Genomic DNA, 6,781 nt, shown 5'->3' on the forward strand with positions numbered 1-6,781 from the left:
CTGTTTGCTATTTTGTTCATTTTACTTTCGAACTATTTCTTATAAATCACCCGAGAATGGTGATAAGTAAACTGAATAAAATGGCCTCAGAGTTACCAATTTGTGATTAATATACACAGGTTCTCAGGGTTAGTGTTTTTAATCATACTCCAGTCATAAGAGACCCACAGGTAAATGTGGCACTGAAACACGTGCGATAGCCCAACCCATAGATGGTAAACCAAGCTTGTGTTTCATAGAATTCAGACACTGGAGATTATTTACCATGTTTCGGTATTGCTTTAATATCACCCGTATTTGATTCTGAATGTTTTAACTTCATCGCAAATAATCTAATGAAGAGTTTTGTTTTGCATCGAGTATACAGTAAACAGATCTGGTATAGATACCAAAAGGAATACAGGATTTTTCTCTAAAAAGCACCAAAATAAAAAAAAAGTTCATGTTAGCACATTTCATAATTACAGAAACTCATTCATCAATACAAAAGACCAAAAACTACCCTTACGTTTTACATTAATTATCCTAAACTAGACCTACGACGAACTCAAGGTTATCAGCTATGGCTAAACCTCAACCTTGTCGATAAAATATATTTAGTAGGCTATAACAACTCTTGCTTTCAGGTTATTCCAAATCACCTCAATGCTTTCCCAAGACTCTTCATTTTATCCCTTCACGTACATGAATGACTTTACTTGCCAATGAAATACCATTAGAGTCAATATTGTAGTCCGCATGTACTGTATAAGCCTACTGTCGCCAATTAGCGCAGCAGATAATTGCATATTTCATAAGAATCGTTCAGATAGTGAAACAAGCATGAAATTTTGCACAAGTGCTCTTTAAAGTTCCCTCTATCAGAAAAGGGCGCTGGCCACGCAAAAAATTTAATATGGCGGCAAATTCAAGATGGCGGCCAGTATCGACAGATTTTGGCTAATTTTTCACTAGAATGGCATGTATTTGCTTCTAGCAATATGGTAAAGCTCTTCCATACTATTTCTTGTGAATATTATGTTTCTGTAGCTTCCCAGTACAGTTTACCTTTAAATATGGGGGCTATATGGCTGCCAAGAAAGGTAGAAACAATAATTATAATGAGAAATAATGCCCGTTCAACAATTATCGTTTTAAGCATGGATCTTGGTTTCTGTGGTTTTAGATCCTAATGAGGCCATCTCTTTCGAATAACTCATCAATTTTGAAGGAAAATTAATAAATGTAAAAGAGTGTATGTCTGCACACAACCAGGGCACACTGGTGACATCACTGCTGTGTAACTCAGCATGGGGTTCAGTGCCAGCTAATCCAGCTTTACTAATCCTGTAGTCTTAGACTAGTAGTTGTAGTATAGTTTAGTTTAGTGTCCCAAATGCTTTCTAACAGCCCCAGACCAGCTATAGTTAGATAGCCGCACCTGAATAGACAGGATGTGCCAGCTGGAGAGCCGAGCCAAGGGTATGGGGGCTGTACATGATGGTTCATGTACTTACCCAGATGGTGTACAGATCACACGGGACTTAAATGGCACTGGATGAATGATCGGGCTAGGTGTGGAGACCGAACCTAGTTGAATCCCATACAGGAATGTGTGCTTTGTTTAAGGTGGTAAAAGGATAACCCCTCGGCCTTAATCAAAAGTGAAATCATGGCAGAATGTGATGCCAATCAATATTGAGCAATAGAAAAACAAACTGGAGTTTGTGTTGTCTTTGTCAGAAGGACAAAAGAGGTGAGCACTGACATCACCTCAAGTCATCATGTCCTAGACCATGATGGGTACACAATGCTGGCAAGGAACATTCCCATGTTCAGTGAAATTAATGAAATGCCACTGATAATGGATCCAGCAAGGCTGGATGAAGGTGATGGCATAGAGGCCACTCTCAGGAAAAATGCAGCAAAATACCATGTGAACTGTCGCTTGTTGTTTAACAACACTAAACTGGACCGTGCAAGAAAGCAACAATCCAATGACCAGACCAGCAACACTGAGACTAGTCATTGCAAAACTGCGCCAACCAGTCATGACAATGAAGTTTGCATTTTCTGTGAGAAAGTGGCACCTGCATCTGATCTCAGACAGGCTAGTACTAAGGGCCTTGACTTGAAATTGCGTGAATGTGTAGAGATACTTAGTGATGGCAAGCTCCTTGCTAAGTTGACAGGTGGGGATGTCATTGCACAGGAGTTTAAGTATCACCATGCCTGTCTTTGTGCCCTCTACAACAGAAAAGGTCCTACCTGAGGAGCCTTGAGAAAGACCAAGGTAGCACTGAGTCAGAATCAGATGTGTATCCACTAGTTCTGTCAGAACTGATGACATACATTGTTGAAAAACAACCTTTGTTCAGATGATCCAGTCACATTTCGGCTGGCAGATATTTGCCACCTCTACCAACAACGTCTGGAACAATTAGGTGTAGAGTCACCAAGTGTAAATTCCACGAGACTCAAAGACAAACTTCTGGCAGAAATTCCAGAACTTGAGGCTCATAAATCTGGCAGAGATGTATTACTTGCATTTCAAAAAGGATGTGGGAAAAGCACTTGCTCAATCATCTGATCTTTCAGAGGCAGTTATCATTGCTAAAGCAGCAAATATTCTCAGAAAGTCTATACTTGATCATCAGTCACGGTTTGATGGCACATTTTCTGGGGCTTGTGTACGAAAATTCTGTGCCTCCCTCTCCTGCTCCAGTTTGTAGGGATGGTTGAGCATGGGGCTGACATCAAGTCACAGTTACGATTTGGAGCATCAAAGTCAGACCAGGCCATTGCACAGCTCATGCAGTTCAACTGCTACTCCCGATACAAAGAGGGAGCAACAACTCATAGACACTCCAAAGACAGAGAAACACCATTCCCAGTCTACATGGGACTCTCAGTCTATGCCAAAACCAGGAAGAGAAACCTGGTTGAAATGCTACATCAGTATGGCCTCAGTATCTCTTATGACAGAGTACTGGAGGTCTCTGCACAGTTAGGAGATGCATACGAAACAGAGGTTCAAAGTAAGAGTCTAATGAGCAGACAACACACCATGAACAAACACCTCATGCAGAAGACATTCTTGGAGAGAGTCAGCAAGCTGTCATTGGCTTTTGCAACACTTGGGGTCCTTTTCAGGAAGAGAGCCAGGGTCTGTATTCCATTGACAACAAAGACATTGCCCACCCCAGCTCAGCAGAACTTCTACAGACACACCTTGACAGAGGCCTAAATTTCAGAAGTTTTCAGACTCTTTGGCAAACAATGCAGTCTCTTCTATGAGCCGATAAAGAAGAACAGAACTGACTTCTTCAGGGCAAGAAGCTGCTCCTGTAGAACAGTCAAAGCAGAAACTTCTGAAGGAGGATTGCCAGCTTTTCTCAAAGCTATTTATATCCTGTCAGAGCCGTGAATGTGATCTGCAGGAATTCTTCCAGCACGAGAATCAAACATTCCCAGCTTCCCTTAGTGAGGGGTGGTAGGCTGTACACATGTCAGAAGTCTCAGCTGACCTCAGTCCTGAGAGTCATGTTACACTAGAAGACAAAGAACCAAAGACTGATGTCCTCATTGTAGATGGATCAGCTTTGGTCCATGCCTTGCCACCAAAGAAAGGAAAGACCTTTGAGGGCTATGCACTTTGCGACTTCTTGCCTGTGATACAATCCTATAGCAGCAAGTACACATCATCACATCTTGTATTTGATGTATACAATACATCCAGCCTCAAAGCTGAGACAAGGCTCCAACGTGGTCAAGGAGGAAGGCGCAAGGTGACAGACAAGAACACAATTCCATCCAACTGGCGCAATTTCCTAAGACACGATGCCAACAAGACAGAGTTGTTCCAGTTCCTGCAGACAAAGTTGCCCAGATGTCTGCCACAAATGTTGTCATTGCCACGAAAGGGTCTGCTGTCCTCAGCACTCATTGAGGCTAGTCTTCAGGGACTGGAAAAGTGCTCTCATGAGGAAGCTGACACCGCATCTTTCTCCATGCCAAATATGCCACAGAACATGGAGCCAAGACCATCACGGTTAAAGCAAATGACACAGATGTTCTTGTCGTTGCAGTCAGTGCTTTCTCCACTCTCCACAATCTAGGGCTAGAGAAGCTATGGGTGGCATTTGGCAAGGCCAGAGCCTGCGCTGGATTGCTGTGCATGACCTGTGCAACTCTCTGGGCCAGGAGAAGGTGAATGGCATGCTCTTCTTCCATGCGTTCACAGGCTGTGATACAGTGTCAGCCTTCCGAGCAGGGCAGAAGACCGCCTGGCAGACATGGAACATCTTTCCAGAGGCCTCCACTGTGTTCTCCAAACTGAGTCACTACCCTCTCAGAGTAGAAGAAGTGACCTGAAAGGTCCTGGAGGTTTGTCATACTTATGTATGAAAGATCCAGCACTGCTGGCACTGTGGATGAGGCTAGACTTGATATGTTGCCAGAAAACAAAGGGCATATGGGAGGCCATTCCACCAACCAGGGGAGCTCTCCTCCAACACACCAAGCGTGCTGTGTACCAGGCTGGTTGTGTGTGGGGGCAGGCCACCCAGTGTCAGCCACAGCCAGAGAACCCTGCTGAGTGGGGATGGCAAAGTCTGGTGAAGCATGGCAAGTCCTCTGGACAACCAACTCGCCCTTAGCCAAGAGTTGCCAACAGCTTACCAAATGTGGATGCAAAGCAGGGTGTCGGGAAAGGTGCAAGTGCTACAATCTGGGTCTTCCTGCACAGCTCTGTGCACTTGCAAATGTGAAGTCTAGATAAATATTGCCCTCTCTTCAGTAGATAATCTAGCTTGAGCATCCAACGTGTCATGCTATGCCTACCTTCTTATCCTCAGATTTTTCAAAGGTGTAGGTTGAGAGACCTATACATAGATTGGTTAACGTTTAGTCCATTTTCTCTTCTTTTCTTTTTATGGTTTACAGTCTTAGACACAATGTTGTATGTGACCATACCATTACTATTTCAGTTGAAAATAGCATATTAGTTAAACTGTCTGATCACATGAATATACCATTAAATAAAAACAGTTGGTCTCTATGTCTGCTAGCGCTGTGGATAAAAAAAAAAACTTTTATGGCAACCATTTTTGTACGCCATCTTGGTTACAATTCATTTAGTAAAGGGTTTTCAATAAAAAATGTGGTATGGAACATTTTTATAACCTAAAAGTCGAGTTTAAACAAAAAAACTGGCATATTCCATCAATAGATGCTCCCAAACCAGTGAATCTCAACATAGATGGCGGCCATTTTGAAAAATAGCCGCCATCTTGGATTTCAGGTGGCCAGCGCCCTTTTCTAAGAGAGCGTAGTCTTAGGAATGTTTGTGCCAAATTTCATGCTTGTTTCACTATCTGAACGATTTTTACAGCAATCTGCTGCACTAAATTCCTTAAGGCATGAAAGAGCTTTGAAGTTTTCTCTACCAAAGAACATATTTATAAAGTAAATCAATTTAATAAGTATATCATATTTCGTTAAAACTCTTGGCATCTCGTAAATAATCTATAAAGATTATGAAGTAAAAGGAACATATCTGGGAACAGCGTGCCAGAATGAGCTCAACCGATGTGGTACTATAACACGAGTACAGACTCAAGCACTGCTACTAAATACATATAATTCTGGAGGAAATGACAAACACACGCACTTACCTTTCGGAGAAGTTCATCAGCAAACGTTCATTGAACACAATCACACTACGGTAAGGACTTCAGCATCAAACCTTCTTTATCAATGGCTGTAGACCAACTGCCGTAGCGTTCGAGTATTTTTAAACAATAACACAAAATAAGAATATGCTTAAAGTCTCAATTCTGTGATATAATTAAAACAAAACTGATGTAATATTGCCACAAAATTCAGTAATTCTCTATTTTTTTATATATTATATCGTAAAATCAAATGAACTTCTTTACTCTTTATGCCGAAACTATTTATGTAGAGAGTATGAAAAATTCAACGCAAACTTTCGATCAGTCTTTCACTATATATATATATTAGCCTACGAAATTTCGATTGTGGTGACATACTGATAGTTTAATTTCTTTGTGTTGCATATCAGTATTTTAGTTCGTTAATAAATAATAGTAGGGGTGGATTCTGTCTTCAAGATTGTCTTACAAGAGTGGTAACTAAGCTTTACTTAAAGAGCTGCTGTTGCATCCTGTTTCGTTGAGATAAATATCGGTTCTCAAGTAATTTAAAGCTGTATGTTTTATTATTATACAGAAAATATTATCTTATACGTTAGATTAAGTTAGGATTTCATGTGACGTGAAGAGTGTAGCCTAGGCGTGGGATTGTTAATTTTTACTTGTACTAATAGGCAATGTTGTTTTTTTGCATAATTGTTAGGAAAACTACTAATTTGTAGTCCCCTCTGTAAAGGGAATCCACAATGGAAAATGGTAATTCTGTACTGTAACGTTTTAATTCTTAGCCAGAAACATGAATAATGTAGAAATAAAACATGAATTGTATAGGAACATAGGCTATATCTTTCTGAGTGGTTATTTTGTGTTATGCATTTATGACAGTTTTTTCAGCTGTTCATGGTGCCAATAGTGACAATTACTGAAAAACTTACAAAGCACGAAAATGCAGCATAGATAGTTACAGGGATGCAACCTAAATTAACCTTACCTAACCTAGGGCGCAGGGTCCTTACCAGTAGACCCCCAACATAACCAGACCTAGAACTTCATAACCTAACAATCCCTAACCGAACTAAACTAGGGCACCAAATCCTTACCTGGCTGTAGGGAACCCATTCCCCCCC

This window comes from Macrobrachium rosenbergii, chromosome 59 (genome assembly GCF_040412425.1).
Source record: "Macrobrachium rosenbergii isolate ZJJX-2024 chromosome 59, ASM4041242v1, whole genome shotgun sequence".
In the NCBI taxonomy this organism is placed as follows: Eukaryota; Metazoa; Arthropoda; class Malacostraca; order Decapoda; family Palaemonidae; genus Macrobrachium; species Macrobrachium rosenbergii.